Raw genomic sequence first — 19,144 nt, forward strand, 5'->3', positions numbered from 1 at the left:
GTTTTTTGGGGGGGAGATCAGGCAAAACATTGAAGGGATTTTACAGGGCCTAATGACTACAGACATTGACAGTCTCTAGCCTAAAAACAAATGCTGAATGCACTGCCTAGATTGAGGGAAATGCACTGCCTATTATTGGATTTGATCAGGGCATGGCAGGGAAGCACTAACAAACTGCCTTTTAGTCCAATAAAAATACATTATTAGGGTGATAAATAAGGCAGTTGCTCCACGCATGACACAAGAGAACCCTCTACTGGAGCAAAACGCTTACAGCACCTGGTATTCCCAGGCGGTCTCCCATCCAAGTACTAACCAGGCCCGACCCTGCTTAGCTTCCGAGATCGGGCACATTAACTTCATACTACACCCCCCCCGCATGCGGGTTCCTGACTACAGCCTCAAGCTCATTACCATAACGCAACGTTAGTGATTTCTAAAAATCGCAAATGAAATAAATATGCCTGCTCTCAAGCTTATCCTTTTCTTAACAATCCTGTCATCTCAGATTTTCAAAATATGCTTTTGAACCAGAGAAAATCAATCATTTGTAAGAGTTTTGATAGCTAGCTTAGCATTTAGCGTTAGCATTTAGCATGCAACATATTCACAAAAACCAGCAAAGGAATCAAATAAAATAATTTACCTTTGAAGAACTTCAGATGTTTCAATGAGGAGACTCTCAGTTACATAGCAGATGTCCAGTTTTTCCTGAAAGATTCTTTGTGTAGGACACATCGTTCCGTTTTGTTACTATGCATTTGGCTACCGAAACTAACCGAAAATTCAGTCACCTACACGTCGAACTTCTTTCCGAATTAACTCCATAATATCGACTGAAACATGGCAAACGTTGTTTGAATCAATCCTCAAGGTGTTTTGTCATATATCTCTTCATTGAAATGCCGTTCCTGGAAGCTTGCTTTGTCCTCAGAATCGCATGGAAAAATACTAGTAGCTGAGTTTTACCCACCAATTTCCACGCAGGACACCGTGCGGGACACCTGGTAAATGTAGTCTCTTATGGTCAATCTTCCAATGATATGCCTGCAAATACGTCACAATGCTGCAGACACCTTGGGGAAACGACAGAAAGTGCAGGCTCATTCCTGGCGCATTCACAGCCATATAAGGAGATCATGGAACACGTAGCTTCGGAAATCCTGTTCATTTCCTGGTTGCTGAAACATCTTGGTTTTGCCTGAAGGTTTTGTTCTAGGGCACTCACAGTGAAAATCTTTGCAGTTCTGGAAACGTCAGAGTGTTTTCTTTCCAAAACTATCAATTCCAAGCATATTCGAGCATCTTTTCGTGACAAAATATTGCGCTTAAAACGGGCACGTCTTTTTATCCAAAAATGAAATACTGCCCCTAGAGTCTTAACAGGTTAAAAAAATATATATATATAATATAAAAAACACACTATTTACAACATTCAGACAAAAGATGAACAATTCACCCTTTAACAAAATCAGAAAAAGAAAAAGTAACACAATTATCCACTAAAACCAATTAATAATGAATTACAAGTTTTCCATTTGATAGAATTTCAATTACAGTACTCACCCACAGTTTCCTCCACCGTTTCTATATATTATGTATCTTTCTCTAAAATACCACAAAAATCCACACTCACAATTTTCCCTTCATAATGACCTAAATTCCTTAATCTTATTGCATATCTAGCATGACTTAAAACTTGTTATGGAGCATGCGAATTTTCGCAGTCTTTAAAAAAAAAATCGCGCAACATTTCAGCGCCCTGCTATTCATGCCAGGAATATGGTACGTTCATTTGGTTAGTTTGTGTGGAAAGGAAACAGTCAGACCTTTCCAAAAGTGTTTAAATAACGCCTGTGCCATTTACAGAACGTGCGTTTCGGTCGAATAGGTCATGAAAATCTGTTCACTGAAAGTGTAAAAATATATTCTTCCGCGCCTGCAGGCAATTGTTTACAGAGAACAGAATTAAATAGAGCCGCGTTCTCATTGGCTACAGCTTCCCCATGCTGTCTAGAGTTACGTCATTAGTTTCGCAATTGATTCTTGGTCTAACCCAAACAAGAGAACTACTTTCCTACTGCCACCGCCCAGATTTTCGAGCGACCATTTTCAAACATGTTTTTCTCCACGGACCAGCTAACGATTCCACACGGTCTCCTGAGGTATTTTATCGCTTATTAACGTGTACTAATACCTAAAGTAGCATTACAAAAGTATTTCGAAGTGTTTTGTGAAAGTTTATCGTCGACTTTTGGCATTTTAAAAAATGACGTTACGTTATAAAATGCTAATTTTTTTACTCCATTCCCAAGGTATTCCTAGCTCGATATCTAGGCTATATATGGACCGAAATAATCGAAAAAAGACCCTAAATGATGTTTATGGGACATCTAGGAGTGCCAAGAATGAAGCTCGTCAAAGGTAAGGAATGTTTTATATTTTATTTCAGCCTTTTCGTTTGCGAGCGCTAACGAAAAATCTGTCGTTTTTGTAATGCTGCATTTATGTGAGGCTGCATGGTACAGATAATAGCGTCTCATGCTTTCCCCGAAAAGCATTTTACAAATCTGACTCGGTGAATAGATTCACAACGAGTGTAGCTTTAATTTGGTATATTGGATGTCAATTTTTATGACATTTTGATTTTTATCATAAACTATGCGTGGTGCACTTGAAATTTCAGAAATTTCGATTCCCTATGAGGAAGCGCTTCCATAACAAGTTTTAATACAAAATTCCCCTCATTAATCTTACTCATTACTACTGACTTATCCATGTTAACCTTTGCACCCGATGCCTGTCCATATACTTTAAAACACTCCATCACCCTTTTTACACTTCCCTCATCTCTAACTGTTATAGTGGTATCATTTGCGTATTGATGAATCAAACTAAAACGTCCTTGTGGAGTCTGTACACAATTTATAAGATTATATTTTTAAAGAAATGCTGCTAAAGGTTCTACCGATAAAGCTGATAAAGGGCACCCCTGTCTCACAGATCTCTCAAGAATAAAATAATCAGTTAAAACCCCATTACACTTCACCCTACTTTTTGCCTTCTTATATAATAATTTTATCCATCCTACTATTCTATTACCAAAACCATATTTATCCATTACCCTAAACATAAAATCATGTTCCACCCTATCGAAAGCTTTATTTAAATCTATGCTTAAAACTAATTTTTTTAAATCACATCTCTAATTGTATCAGCAATATCTCTACCAGGGCACACTATAATTATGTGTAGGTGCTATAATATCATTTAAAACTTGCTTCATTCTATTTGCCAGTATCTTAGGTAATACCTTATAATCTGAATTTAATAAACTAATTGGCCTATAATTCTCCAGTTTCAATTTGCTCCCCTTATTTTTATATAAAATCAGCCCTGTCACCATAGATTCTGAAATACTATTATTATCCTCCATATATTGATAAACTTCCAATAAAATAGGTGCTAAAAAACATTCATATATTTTATAAAACTCTGCAATTATCCCATCTACTCCAGGACTCTTATTTACTTGTAAACCATTAATCGCATCTTTAACTTCATTCACTGTTATCTTCCCATCACACATTTGTTTATCCTCTACATAAATTTGCACATCCACACTATCCAATATCTCCTTTACACACCCCTCATCCACCTCCCCTTTCTTAAATAAATCCTTATAAAAATTCTGCACTGTTTCTAATATCTCTACATAAACATTGACAACTTCACCCTTTACATTTTATATCTTTCTAATATACACTGCTCAAAAAAATAAAGGGAACACTAAAATAACACATCCTAGATCTGAATGAATGAAATATTCTTATTAAATACTTTTTTCTTTACACAGTTGAATGTGCTGACAACAAATCACACAAACATTATCAAACGAAATCAAATTTATCAACCCATGGAGTCGCACTCAAAATTAAAGTGGAAAACCATGACCTCCCTACAACGCCTGGGCATGCTCCTGATGAGATGGCGGATGGTCTCCTGAGGGATCTCCTCCCAGACCTGGACTAAAGCATCCGCCAAGTCCTGGACAGTCTGTGGTGCAACGTGGCGTTGGTGGATGGAGCGAGACATGATGTCCCAGATGTGCTCAATTGGATTCAGGTCTGGGGAACGGGCGGGCCAGTCCATAGCATCAATGCCTTCCTCTTGCAGGAACTGCTGACACACTCCAGCCACGTGAGGTCTAGCATTGTCTTGCATTAGGAGGAACCCAGGGCCAACCGCACCAGCATATGGTCTCACAAGGGGTCTGAGGATCTCATCTCGGTACCTAATGGCAGTCAGGCTACCTCTGGCGAGCACATGGAGGGCTGTGCGGCCCCCCAAAGAAATGCCACCCCACACCATGTCTGACCCACCGCCAAACCGGTCATGCTGGAGGATGTTGCAGGCAGCAGAACATTCTCCACGGCGTCTCCAGACTCTGTCACGTCTGTCACATGTGCTCAGTGTGAACCTGCTTTCATCTGTGAAGAGCACAGGGCGCCAGTGGCGAATTTGCCAATCTTGGTGTTCTCTGGCAAATGCCAAACGTCCTGCACGGTGTTGGGCTGTAAGCACAACCCCCACCTGTGGACGTCGGGCCCTCATACCACCCTCATGGAGTCTGTTTCTGACCGTTTGAGCAGACACATGCACATTTGTGGCCTGCTGGAGGTCATTTTGCAGGGCTCTGGCAGTGCTCCTCCTGCTCCTCCTTGCACAAAGGCGGAGGTAGCGGTCCTGCTGCTGGGTTGTTGCCCTCCACGTCTCCTGATGTACTGGCCTGTCTCCTGGTAGCGCCTCCATGCTCTGGACACTACGCTGACAGACACAGCAAACCTTCTTGCTACATCTCGCATTGATGTGCCATCCTGGATGAGCTGCATTACCTGAGCCACTTGTGTGGGTTATAGACTCCGTCTCATGCTACCACTAGAGCGAAAGCACCGCCAGCATTCAAAAGTGACCAAAACATCAGCCAGGAAGCATAGGAACTGAGAAGTGGTCTGTGGTCACCACCTGCAGAACCACTCCTTTATTGGGGGTGTCTTGCTAATTGCCTATAATTTCCACCTGTTGTCAATTCCATTTGCACAACAGCATGTGAAATGTATTGTCAATCAGTGTTGCTTCCTAAGTTGACAGTTTGATTTCACAGAAGTGTGATTGACTTGGAGTTTCATTGTGTTGTTTGTGTTCCCTTTATTTTTTGAGCAGGGAATGTTCTCCTCTGTTTATTCTTCTCTAATCCAAGAAAAAACAAAGTGCATTTCTCCCCTCAAAAATACTTTGCTTTACTTCTTATAAAAGCCCCCTTACACTTATCTATTTCATATTTACTACATTTTTCTTTCAACTCTAAAAACATTTCTATATTATAATTAGGTTCACTGTCACACTTCCCCATTTCTTCTTCCAATTTAGCTCTCAACTAATGTTCTTCTCTTTTCATCCTACCCCTCTTTTTCCTTGCATATCTTATACTAAAAACTTTTATTTTTTCCTTAACCTTGTCCCACCATAAACACTTATCATTCTCTTTCTGCTTGTCCTCCATTTCACATGCTATCAAATATTTAAGTTGTTTCCCATATTCCTCATCTTCTAAATACCCTGCATTCATACACCATATTCCACCCCTGCTCTTTCCTTATCTAAGCCCACTGAAAATGTTAAACCTGCATGAGCACTAAAAGTTGCAAAACATACATAATATCCTTCATAAAATTCCTTCAACCGTCTTTTACTAAAACCAGATCTATCCTTGTTTGTTTCAAATCCCCTAAAACCACCTGCCTTCTAGAAAATTCTCTTTTGTCTGGATTTTCCTCTCCACATATCAATCATCACTTTTTCACCTCCACCGCCGCTTTCCTCTTCCTGTAGCCTCCCTTGTTCTATCAATATTTTCCATGTCAACTGAATCCGAAATTGACTCTAAATCCATCTCATCCAACCAACTCAAAATCTTCTTTCCTGTGCCCATTTGTGTCTCCTGTATCGTTGTCAGCATCCCACTCCCCTCCACTTCACCTCCTTCCGAGGCACCCACATCGCTCGAGGTCCCCCCAAAGTCTGTGAGTCCCCAGTTCCTCCACCCAGCCCACTCCCCCCCTCCTGAAAACTCCCTCTTCTTATTTCTGAATCCATACTGCTCCCTATTTAATTTGTCTTCTGTTTCATCTTCTCCCTTCCACCCTCCACCACGTCCTCTCTTCCATCTTCTTCTCCTTCTTGTGGTGATACAATTGCTTCCTCAAAAAGTTCCTGTTAGAGGAAATTATAGTTTAGATGATCAATTATGTATACATTAATGATTAGAACCATTTATGCTAATACTATTATGTTATGATTTGAAAAGTATGGGTTTTTAGTTGAACTGTTACTGAAAATGTAAGCAGAAATGAATTGTGTCTGTGTCTCCTGGGAAAGTTTAAGAAGGAGGGATAAGATAGTTTTTCAAACAGATAAGAATGTTTTGGTTGGATTCCATTATTGGAGAGAAGTATATCCTTTAGACAGGTTGGAATGTAGTTTATGAGGGGAGTGAAACTATCTCCAGGACCGAATACTACGCCATTGTAAGGCTGGGAGAGGGTGTGAAACTGATGACGTCATTTTATGTTCACTTTCTTTATGATGTAATGTTCTTTGTATTTTGGGTCAGTACTCTCTGGAATTAAACGCTCTTACCTGGCTTTTAAGACTGGTCTCAATCTATTTCATGCATAATTAATGAACTTACAATTCATTAATGAATTTAGAAATGAGTGCTAATTGGTTTTGGCAATTAAAGCATAGAGGAATCTAAAATTCCTCTATCAGTTCCTGACTCCCCTCTTCAGCCAAAACCTCTCCACAGTTGCACTCCTCTAGTCTCTTTTAGCATCCACCACAAAAAGACCTTGCCCTTCCCTCCAACACATTCCCTCACATAATGACCCTGTTAACCACACTTGAAACATTTAAACTCAGGGCAGTCCTTGACTATGTGCCCAGACTGGATACACCGTCGACAAACCCTGACCTGCTTATCGTGTATTACTCGGAAATACTCTCCTCCCTCCAGTGTCTCAAATTATGTCGAAAATGGCAACGATTGTACTGTTTCAGTGAATTTTTCTTTACAGATTCTCGTCCCGTCCACGATCTCTGTACCTGGCCAAACTCTCCTCCTTATTTCTGAGACAGCAGTTACACCCCAGCTACTCAGCTTATCCAGTATGACTTTGTCTTCGATGTATAACGGAAGATTCATGAAAGATACAACTAGCTCATTGGCAATCATATCTCTCGCCATGATCCTTGTATCTGTAATCATTAAACCATCCATTAACCAATCCTTTCCTTTTCCATTTCGCATTGTAATTTCGTACTTTCTTTCTCCTTTCATTCTACATCCCACCTCCCCACACACCTCTTTAATCGAACGTAGTAACTCCATTGTTGTAACTTTATCTTCTCCCATCAACTCCACTGCCACCGTAAATTCTTTGCCATATTTCAGTCCTCCTTCATCTCCATGTTTCTTCCGTTGAGAATATTCTTTGTCCTTGTCCATTCCACTAGTCATTGCCATGTTGTCCGTCATAGTAAACAAAAATGAGAACAAAAACTCTCCCCAAGCAGCAAAACTGCAAAGGGGGAAAAACGAGGCAAACTTAAACTTGTTCAAATGCAAAAATCAAAATGATACTTCAAAAAACGTTGGAAATAACCAAAAAGCTCTCAAGCAAACACTCTCAAGCAAACAAACACTCACTCACGACTTAATCACCAACACCTGTCTCACTTTCCAAACAGGAAGTGCTCACTAAGGCCGGTATGGCCGTAAGCAAGAAATTATCTCTTGGTGCACTATATAAAGTCAAAGTGGGCATCTGTATTTGTTCTTTCTTTATGCTCTGGCTTCAAGGAAACTTTCCACAGCTTTGTTTGTGGGCCTCAATGGTGTGTGCATTGCTACGCTGCTCCTCTGAAAGTAAGTAATGTCTTGCTTTTTCATCTGACATTTTGACATCAGTGTTTTAGCAACCTTGTCATTTATGAAGTTGCTTGTCATTGTTTACATGACAGTAGGTTGTCGTAAGACAAGGCTGCATGAAGTGTGAACTGCAGCTTTCTTGGATCCATAAAAAATGTGCTTTTGGAGAATGTGGGCATCGATCCCACTACCTCACACGTGCAAAGCATTTGAGCTAATTCCCCAGCCGTTTGGAATTTCCGCAAGAAGCAACCAAGAGGGTCCAGTCTTGTCAGGCTATGCTGTTGGTGGACTTGTTTGTTGACGTGCCAGCACTTGCAGAGGCTCGATGCATTTCAACAATTGAGCAAAATAGCAAATGGCCGGTTAGCTCAGTTGGTTAGAGTGTGGTGCTAATAACTCTAAGGGCATGGGTTTGATCCCCATACTGGCTATTATGTACATTTTGAGTGTCAAAATTATGAGTCACATGCATGTGAATTGTCAAGGGTGCCACAGAATTATGTCGAGTGAATTGCCGGAATAGCTCAGTTGGGAGAGCGTTATACTGAAGATCTAAACGTCTCTGGTTCGATCCCTGGTTTCTGCATCTGTATTTGTTCTTTCTTTATGCTCTGGCTTCAAGGAAACTTTCCACAGCTTTGTTTGTGGGCCTCAATGGTGTGTGCTACGCTGCTCCTCTGAAAGTAAGTAATGTCTTGCTTTTTCATCTGACATTTTGACATCAGTGTTACATTAAAGTTGCTTGTCATTGCTACATGACAGTAGGTTGTCGTAAGACAAGGCTGCATGAAGTGTGAACCAGGTTTTTGGGGAATGCGGGCATCGATCCCACTACATTTAACATTTACATTTAAGTCATTTAGCAGACGCTCTTATCCAGAGCGACTTACAAATTGGTGCATTCACCTTATGACATCCAGTGGAACAGTAGTGCATCTAAATCTTTTAAGGTGGGGGGTGAGAGGGATTACTTTATCCTATCCTAGGTATTCCTTAAAGAGGTGGGGTTTCAGGTGTCTCCGGAAGGTGGTGATTGACTCCGCTGTCCTGGCGTCGTGAGGGAGTTTGTTCCACCATTGGGGGGCCAGAGCAGCGAACAGTTTTGACTGGGCTGAGCGGGAACTGTACTTCCTCAGTGGTAGGGAGGGGAGCAGGCCAGAGGTGAATGAACGCAGTGCCCTTGTTTGGGTGTAGGGCCTGATCAGAGCCTGGAGGTACTGAGGTGCCGTTCCCCTCACAGCTCCGTAGGCAAGCACCATGGTCTTGTAGCGGATGCGAGCTTCAACTGGAAGCCAGTGGAGAGAGCGGAGGAGCGGGGTGACGTGAGAGAACTTGGGAAGGTTGAACACCAGACGGGCTGCGGCGTTCTGGATGAGTTGTAGGGGTTTAATGACACAGGCAGGGAGCCCAGCCAACAGCGAGTTGCAGTAATCCAGACGGGAGATGACAAGTGCCTGGATTAGGACCTGCGCCGCTTCCTGTGTGAGGCAGGGTCGTACTCTGCGGATGTTGTAGAGCATGAACCTACAGGAACGGGCCACCGCCTTGATGTTAGTTGAGAACGACAGGGTGTTGTCCAGGATCACGCCAAGGTTCTTAGCGCTCTGGGAGGAGGACACAATGGAGTTGTCAACCGTGATGGCGAGATCATGGAACGGGCAGTCCTTCCCCGGGAGGAAGAGCAGCTCCGTCTTGCCGAGGTTCAGCTTGAGGTGGTGATCCGTCATCCACACTGATATGTCTGCCAGACATGCAGAGATGCGATTCGCCACCTGGTCATCAGAAGGGGGAAAGGAGAAGATTAATTGTGTGTCGTCTGCATAGCAATGATAGGAGAGACCATGTGAGGTTATGACAGAGCCAAGTGACTTGGTGTATAGCGAGAATAGGAGAGGGCCTAGAACAGAGCCCTGGGGGACACCAGTGGTGAGAGCACGTGGTGTGGAGACGGATTCTCGCCACGCCACCTGGTAGGAGCGACCTGTCAGGTAGGACGCAATCCAAGCGTGGGCCGCGCCGGAGATGCCCAACTCGGAGAGGGTGGAGAGGAGGATCTGATGGTTCACAGTATCGAAGGCAGCCGATAGGTCTAGAAGGATGAGAGCAGAGGAGAGAGAGTTAGCTTTAGCAGTGCGGAGCGCCTCCGTGATACAGAGAAGAGCAGTCTCAGTTGAATGACTAGTCTTGAAACCTGACTGATATGGATCAAGAAGGTCATTCTGAGAGAGATAGCGGGAGAGCTGGCCAAGGACGGCACGTTCAAGAGTTTTGGAGAGAAAAGAAAGAAGGGATACTGGTCTGTAGTTGTTGACATCGGAGGGATCGAGTGTAGGTTTTTTCAGAAGGGGTGCAACTCTCGCTCTCTTGAAGACGGAAGGGACGTAGCCAGCGGTCAGGGATGAGTTGATGAGCGAGGTGAGGTAAGGGAGAAGGTCTCCGGAAATGGTCTGGAGAAGAGAGGAGGGGATAGGGTCAAGCGGGCAGGTTGTTGGGCGGCCGGCCGTCACAAGACGCGAGATTTCATCTGGAGAGAGAGGGGAGAAAGAGGTCAGAGCACAGGGTAGGGCAGTGTGAGCAGAACCAGCGGTGTGGTTTGACTTAGCAAACGAGGATCGGATGTCGTCGACCTTCTTTTCAAAATGGTTGACGAAGTCATCTGCAGAGAGGGGGGGGGAGGAGGATTCAGGAGGGAGGAGAAGGTGGCAAAGAGCTTCCTAGGGTTAGAGGCAGATGCTTGGAATTTAGAGTGGTAGAAAGTGGCTTTAGCAGCAGAGAGAGAAGAGGAAAATGTAGAGAGGAGGGAGTGAAAGGATGCCAGGTCCGCAGGGAGGCGAGTTTTCCTCCATTTCCGCTCGGCTGCCCGGAGCCCTGTTCTGTGAGCTCGCAATGAGTCGTCGAGCCACGGAGCGGGAGGGGAGGACCGAGCCGGCCTGGAGGATAGGGGACATAGAGAGTCAAAGGATGCAGAAAGGGAGGAGAGGAGGGTTGAGGAGGCAGAATCAGGAGATAGGTTGGAGAAGGTTTGAGCAGAGGGAAGAGATGATAGGATGGAAGAGGAGAGAGTAGCGGGGGGGAGAGAGAGCGAAGGTTGGGACGGCGCGATACCATCCGAGTAGGGGCAGTGTGGGAAGTGTTGGATGAGAGCGAGAGGGAAAAGGATACAAGGTAGTGGTCGGAGACTTGGAGGGAGTTGCAATGAGGTTAGTGGAAGAACAGCATCTAGTAAAGATGAGGTCGAGCGTATTTCCTGCCTTGTGAGTAGGGGGGGGAAGGTGAGAGGGTGAGGTCAAAAGAGGAGAGGAGTGGAAAGAAGGAGGCAGAGAAAAATGAGTCAAAGGTAGACGTGGGGAGGTTAAAGTCGCCCAGAACTGTGAGAGGTGAGCCGTCCTCAGGAAAGGAGCTTATCAAGGCATCAAGCTCATTGATGAACTCTCCGAGGGAACCTGGAGGGCGATAAATGATAAGGATGTTAAGCTTGAAAGGGCTGGTAACTGTGACAGCATGGAATTCAAAGGATGCGATAGACAGATGGGTAAGGGGAGAAAGAGAGAATGACCACTTGGGAGAGATGAGGATCCCGGTGCCACCACCCCGCTGACCAGAAGCTCTCGGGGTGTGCGAGAACACGTGGGCAGACGAAGAGAGAGCAGTAGGAGTAGCAGTGTTGTCTGTGGTGATCCATGTTTCCGTCAGTGCCAAGAAGTCGAGGGACTGGAGGGAGGCATAGGCTGAGATGAACTCTGCCTTGTTGGCCGCAGATCGGCAGTTCCAGAGGCTACCGGAGACCTGGAACTCCACGTGGGTCGTGCGCGCTGGGACCACCAGATTAGGGTGGCCGCGGCCACGCGGTGTGGAGCGTTTGTATGGTCTGTGCAGAGAGGAGAGAACAGGGATAGACAGACACATAGTTGACAGGCTACACAAGAGGCTACGCTAATGCAAAGGAGATTGGAATGACAAGTGGACTACACGTCTCAAGTGTTCAGAAAGTTAAGCTTACGTAGCAAGAATCTTATTGACTAAAATGATTAAAATGATACAGTACTGCTGAAGTAGGCTAGCTGGCAGAGGCTGCGTTGTTGACTATGTAGGCTAGCTGGCAGTGGCTGCGTTGTTGACACTACACTAATCAAGTCGTTCTGTTGAGTGTAATAGTTTCTACTGTGCTGCTATTCGGGGCTAGCTGGCTAGCTAGCAGTGCTGATTACGTTACGTTGCGTTAAAAGAACGACAATAGCTGGCTAGCTAACCTAGGAAATCGTTCTAGAATACACAATTATCTTTGATACAATGACGGCTATGTAGCTAGCTATGTAGCTAGCTACGATCAAACAAATCAAGCCGTTGTACTGTAATGAAATGAAATGAAAAATGTGATACTACCTGTGGAGCGAAGCGAAATGCGACCGGGTTGTTGAGTGCGGAAGTTCTGTTCGGTAGACGTTGGCTAGCTGTTGGCTAGCTAGCAGTGTCTCCTACGTTAAGGACGTCAAATAGCTGGCTGGCTAACCTCGGTAAATTAAGATAATCACTCTAAAACTACACACTCTAAACTACACAATTATCTTGGATACGAAGACAGCAAAGACAACTATGTAGCTAGCTAACACTACACTAATCAAGTCGTTCAGTTGAGTGTAATAGTTGTGCTGCTAATCGGTAGACGGTGGACGTTAGCTAGCTGGCTAGCTGCAGGGCAGATAGCAGTGTAGACTGTGTTAGGACGACGAAATACGATAATTACGCAATTATCTATGATACAAAGACGGCTATGTAGCTAGCTAAGAAGAAATTGCTAAGATTAGACAAATCAAACCGTTGTACTATAATGAAATGTAATGAAATGTAATACTACCTGCGGACCGAGTGCGGATGCGACCGCTCGCTCCAACCCGGAAGTTCTCCCCCCCACTACCTATAGCATGCTAAGCAAACACAATACCAATTGATCAAATTCCAAAGCTGTTTGGAATTGCCACAAGGAGCAACCAAGAGTGTCCAGTCTTGTCAGGCTATGCTGTTGGTGGACTTGTTTGTTGACGTGCCAGCACTTGCAGAGAATCGGTGCATTTCAACAATTGAGCAAAACAGCAAATGGCTGGTTAGGTCAGTTGGTAAGAGTGTGGTGCTAATAACGCCAATGTCATGGGTTCGATACCCATACTGGCTATTATGTACATTTTGAGTGTCAAAATTATGAGTCACATGCATGTGAATTGTCAAGGGTGCCACAGAATTATGTTGAGTGAATTGCCGGAATAGCTCAGTTGGGAGAGCGTTAGACTGAATATCTTGAGGTCCCTGGTTCGATCCCGGGTTTCGGCATCTGCATTTGTTCTTTCTTTATGCTCTGGCTTCAAGGAAACTTTCCACAGCTTTGTTTGTGGGCCTCAATGGTGTGTGCTACGCTGCTCCTCTGAAAGTAAGTAATGTCTTGCTTTTTCATCTGACATTTTGACATCAGTGTTACATTAAAGTTGCTTGTCATTGCTACATGACAGTAGGTTGTTGTAAGACAAGGCTGCATGAAGTGTGAACTGCAGCTTTCTTGGATCCACAAAAAAATGTGTTTTTGGGGAATGCGGGCATCGATCCCACTACCTATAGCATGCTAAGCAAACACAATACCAATTGATCAAATTCCCCAGCTGTTTGGAATTGCCACAAGGAGCAACCAAGAGTGTCCAGTCTTGTCAGGCTATGCTGTTGGTGGACTTGTTAGTTTGCACTCCAGCACTTGCAGAGGCTCGGTGCATCTCAACAATTGTGCTCTGTAGCCAGCGGCCGGTTAGCGCAGTTGGTTAGAGTGTGTGATACGCTGCTCTCTGAAAGTAAGTAATGTCTTTCTTTTTCATCTGACATTGTGACATCAGTGTTACATGAGAGTTTCTTGTCATTGTTTACATACCTTAAGGGAAGATTTCGGCAGTTGCTGTTTGGTTAGTGAGAAAGTCCATATTGCAAATGTACGGTCCCTTACTAGACGTCCGAAATCGTTTGTAAAATTCGCGGACGGCGTCGGGCCGAGCGGCAGGGCCGGACCTACCAGGAAGTGATCAAATGAACTTTGTCGGACATTCGGTTTCCATTTTACAAAAATAATAAGATTTTGGTCATTTTTCCGCTGTCCCTGAATATCCCACAAGAGGGCATAAGCAATCATATTGCTATTGGACAAAACATCACGATTCACGACGGGGCCTTATCTCGAAAACAGATATTTCGAAGCCGAAACTCGGTGAGCGTATGTTTGGCATAATGGGCAGTTGGCCCCGAACAAGATGGCGTCTAGGCCTCAACGGTTTTTGAGTTATGGCCATTTATCTGGGATTAAAGGTCCAAAATGAAAATAGAGAAATTATTTTTCCACTTCACGTCAAAGTCAAGGAGCCTCCGGTGTCAATAAAAAAAGAACCAGCCATTTATCTATCGTCATTTAAGAGAAATCGTACAACGACAGATTGGTGATGTTCACGGATAGGTGTTTTTTTTTTTCAACGGTTACAGATCCAGTTGCAGGGTGTTCTTACGAATCTTTTTAAAGTGTGCTGCGGAGCTCTGCGAGATTTCTGTGATTTTCTATGATTTTCTGAAATAACACACACTCACTAAACCCTCCGTAAATAACTCAGTTCTTAACGTAAAGACTTAAAACTCAGGATTCTGTAAAGGCATACCCCAATCAGGATATGAGTTTATTTATAGCTTCCTGTGCCAACCGGAAGTGCCTTAAATGGTGTCACAGTGGCAGTTTCCAAGGGTTAAAAAGGTCAGATCTTTTCAAAACTTCATATGTGTGAATAGGCAACCCCCATAAACTGTAAGTCAGTCATTTCTCCCAACAGATGTCAAAGAAAAGCTCTCTCTCACACACACACACATACACAGAAACACACACACAGCAAGGATGGAGTGACAAAGTGCGGTGCTTAAAGACACACAAAGCCTACAATGGCATTTACATATTCTCTAGGCCTTGCCGAGTTCAACAAGATGCCCCGCTTGACCGCAGCTCGCTCAGTCTAAGCACAGCGACCATTAGAAAAGTAGGCCCAAAATTAAGCCTAGCCCTAAATGTAATTTGTTTTGGGTGACAGTGAGAGAACTGTTAGGGTGAGAAGCACAATTCGACCTCAGGTACGTTCCTAAGGTCCTCCCGATCCGTGCAAGTCTAACCTTGACCCTGTGGCATTAACCCTTAACAGTTAAAAGAAGGTGTTTACATCAAAGAGTTTGCATTGACTTCTCTCCCCATAGGAATACATTGCCTGCACCTCTAAATTCAACCTGAAGCCTATGTGGGTTATGAATGCCTAATGAACCTGTCTTCTATGACAGTCCATCAGACCACTATGAGGTCTACCTGTGTCGATTCTAAACTTCCTGGAGCAACCGGAAGTGGTTAAATTGACCCAAAAGGTGTTTTGATGTACATAACCTTCAAAGGTGAAAATGACTACATTCAACCCTGTGTAGATCGTAGATCAGTCAATTCTTAACCTAAAGACTTAAAACTCAGGATTCTGTAAGTGTCTATGTCAATCAAGACATGTGTTTACTTATAGCTTCCTGTGCCAACCGGAAGTGCCTTTAATTGGGTCACACTGTCTGTTTTGAAGGGTTATAAAAGTCACATCTCTCCAAAACTTCATATGTGTGACTAGGTAACCCTCCTAAACTGTAAATCAGTCATTTCTCCCAGCAGATGTCAAAGAAAAGCTCTCTCACACACACACACAGCAAGGATGGAGTGATAAAGTGCTGTGCTCAAAGACACAGAGAGCAGGCAATGGCATAAACATAATCTCTAGGCCGTGCCGAGTTCAACGAGATATCCCGCTTGACCGTAGCTCGCTCGGTCTAAGCACAGCGACCATTAGAAAAGTAGGCCCAAAATGAAGCCTGCCCCACAACGTCATTTGCTTTTGGGTGACAGTGAGAGAACTGTTAGGGTGAGAAGCACAATTCGACCTCAGGTACGTTCCTAAGGTCCTCCCGATCCGTGCAAGCCTAACGTTGACCGTGTGGCATTAACCCTTAATAGTTAAAAGAAGGTGTTTACTTCAAAGAGTTTGCATTGACTTCTCTCCCCATAGGAATACATTGCCTGCACCCCTAAATTCAACCTGAAGTCTATGTGGGTTATGAATGTCGTATGAACCTGTCTTCGATGACAGTCCATCAGGCCACTACGAGGTCTACCTGTGTTGATTCTAAGCTTCCTGGACCAACCGGAAGTGGTTAAAATCACCCTAAAAGTGTTTATCCATACCCTGCCTGCAGTTTGATAGACATAGTGCATTCAACCCTGTGTAAATCAGTCAATTCTTAACGTAAGGACTTAAAACTCAGGATTCTGTAAAAGCATACCCCAATGAGGATATGTCTTGACGTACAGCTTCCTGTGCCAACCGGAAGTGCCATAATTGGTGTCTCTTGGGCTGTTTCGAGGGGTTAAAAAAGTCAGATCTTTCCAAAACTTCATATATGTGATTAGGCAACCCCCATGAACTGTAAATCAGTCATTTTTCCCGTAAAATTTCAAAGGAAAACTAAATCACACACACACACACAGCTTGGAAGTAGGGACCCATTGGGGTGCGTAGAGACATACACTGCCTGCATTAGTTAACCTTGTTGGAACTTTTAAAGAACCGTCGGACCTAGAGTTCCGAAACTTTAGAATCCTGTTCTAGACCTCCGGTCGATAGTGCGTGGTGAGTTACGTGGCTCTAGACGGTTCTCGGACCGAGAAACAGCTTCGTACATTTGCAATGACTTCAATTCATTTTTGCATCACGAAAATGGCGACATTTAGAAATGTCCCAGAGTCGCAAGACTAGGTGCATTGCGACCGTCTCGGCCCATATAGACAGACCCCAACGTTTCTGTCCGATAGCTCATTTAAGGACCCCGTAGCAAGTCATGGAAAAAAGTGGATTTTCAGCACCAATTAGGGTTTTGCTCGGACACCAAATGACCGATCGAGCCGAAACTTGGGATTCGGGGTCGCCTCAGCAAGGTCTACATGTAACATAAGAAATGGACCCGCAGCTAGAACGTAACTACGTGTTTTATGTTTTTTTATGGTTTGAACCGAAGGCGTTGTGAATTTTGGGCCAGCTCTGAAGTATGTGATAGTTGGCTACTAAACGAGTTGGAAAAAGTGGGTTTGGTGTCAGTTTGTATCAGTTTGGTGTCAGAATGATATCTAATTGACTGATGGACGGTGACTTGCTGGTGACTCTTGTCCATTTGCAATATGTTTAAACAGTGAGGTACCATCACCAAAAGTGACATTCTGAAATCAACCCTAACGAGCCATTGAGATGAACCAGAATCACTGCCCAGCCATCCCGAGTTCATCGGGCCAGTCAATTTCACATTCCTGCAGGATTTTTATAGCATGACAAATTTGTGATAGTACCTACCCATTGAACCATATTGCAAATGCACAGTGACTTTGCAAAAGTGAGAAAACATAAACAAATGGACATGATGAAATCAACACAACGAGTGATGGAAAGGTACAACTCTCACTGCTCGGCCATCCTGTGTTCATCAGACCAGTCAATTTAGCATTTTTGAGCATGTCAAATTTCAAATGGTAAATGCCCATTGAAACATATTGCAAATGCACGTGCAATATGATTGTATAGTGAAAAAACATCACCAAATGGACATGATGAAATCAACACAACGAGTGATGGAAAGGAACAACTATCACTGCCCGGCCATCCCGAGTTCATCAGGCCAGTCAATTTTGCATTTCTGCAGGATTTTCGAGCATGTCAAATTTCTTATGGCATTTGGCCCCCAAAAAAGTGACTTTTGACTTTGACTTTTGACTTCCTATGAAATCATATTGTAAATGGACAAATCATATTCCTTATGCACAAGTAATAAAATAAAAAATAATTATGATAATAAAATACAACTAAAGTATGTTGATACAGTTCTTATACGTGTGTAATTGACACAAAATTTGAAAGAATTTCGAAAAACGGTCCAGAAAGCACTTTTTTAAGGGTGTGTGAAGTTTTTTACAAAATTTTGACATTTTTTACTTTTGACTTTTGACTTCCTATGAAATCATATTGAAAATGGACAAAACATATTACTTATGCGCATGTAAAAATAAAATAAAATTGGACAAAAGTATATTCATACAGTTCTTACACATGTGTAATTGACAAAAAAATCGAAAGAATTTCGAAAAATGGTCCAGAAAGCACTTTTTTAAGAGGTGATAAGTTTTTGACAAAAAAATCATTTTTTCAAAATCTTGCTTTTGGACGTTGACTTGGGTTACATATCCAATATGAAAAACCACGGTGGAGCGGATTCGCCACCTGTTGAATTTTTAAAGTGTTACAACTGGCAATTGCCATATGGCATTTGCAATACACTTTGCATGAATCAACGCCGAATTGGGTGGTATTGGACAATGTGTATATGGTTTGTCCGATGCCAATGACTTCCCATTCATTTTTGTCCAATACAGGGGGTATTCCCTTACCTACAGTATTCCCCAACTTGTCTTTTGAGAGTATTCACTTGTTAAATTAGCTTTTGCACAACTCCCACTTTGTTTTCGATCCCTGTCCGTACCTGTTTTAAGAATTGCTGCTATCATTTCATTGTAGTTTCAATGGAGTGGTGTATATATAAAGTACAGTGTATTGATATTGCGTTTTATCTGCAAATTAAATGGGATGGAAGCTCAGAGGGGAGTGCATGCTATATATGTATGAGGTCCTTTCTCCACTGAGTTTGTGTGCCAAATTCACATTTGCACAACTACTACTTTCCAGAATGTTGATATATATATATATATATATATATTGCAGTATAGAGTGGCATGGTGGCCAAGTGGTAAGGCGTCGTTCTCGTAAACCGAACACCATGGGTTCAAATCCCATCTGTGCCTTTATAGAAAAAGCTTCAAATTCCATGGAAATGTACATTCATTTGAAGACTTTGTAGAAAAATCATGTTGTATCAATATTTGAACATAACTATTATATTAAGGGCAAGTATCTCTACGATAGAGCCACTTTACATGTTTCCTGTCATACATAAGGGAAGATTTTGGCAGTACCTGTATGGTTAGTGAGAAAGTCCATATTGCAAATGTACGGTCCCTTACTA

At 43.1% G+C, this 19,144-nt stretch overlaps 4 non-coding genes across 4 annotated transcripts; all 4 read left to right on the plus strand.

Moving 5' to 3' along the window:
* The first annotated feature begins 8,350 nt into the window (after positions 1-8,350).
* trnai-aau (transfer RNA isoleucine (anticodon AAU)) lies at positions 8,351-8,424 on the plus strand. The gene has a single exon. It is a non-coding gene; the product is annotated as a tRNA-Ile (tRNA).
* Positions 8,425-13,089: 4,665 nt separating this feature from the next.
* Positions 13,090-13,163, plus strand: trnai-aau (transfer RNA isoleucine (anticodon AAU)). The gene has a single exon. It is a non-coding gene; the product is annotated as a tRNA-Ile (tRNA).
* Positions 13,164-13,245: 82 nt separating this feature from the next.
* trnaf-gaa (transfer RNA phenylalanine (anticodon GAA)) lies at positions 13,246-13,318 on the plus strand. The gene has a single exon. It is a non-coding gene; the product is annotated as a tRNA-Phe (tRNA).
* Positions 13,319-18,851: 5,533 nt separating this feature from the next.
* Positions 18,852-18,923, plus strand: trnat-cgu (transfer RNA threonine (anticodon CGU)). Its single transcript has one exon. It is a non-coding gene; the product is annotated as a tRNA-Thr (tRNA).
* Positions 18,924-19,144: the final 221 nt, after the last annotated feature.

This window comes from Oncorhynchus nerka, unplaced genomic scaffold, assembly GCF_034236695.1.
Source record: "Oncorhynchus nerka isolate Pitt River unplaced genomic scaffold, Oner_Uvic_2.0 unplaced_scaffold_2000, whole genome shotgun sequence".
Taxonomy (NCBI): Eukaryota; Metazoa; Chordata; class Actinopteri; order Salmoniformes; family Salmonidae; genus Oncorhynchus; species Oncorhynchus nerka.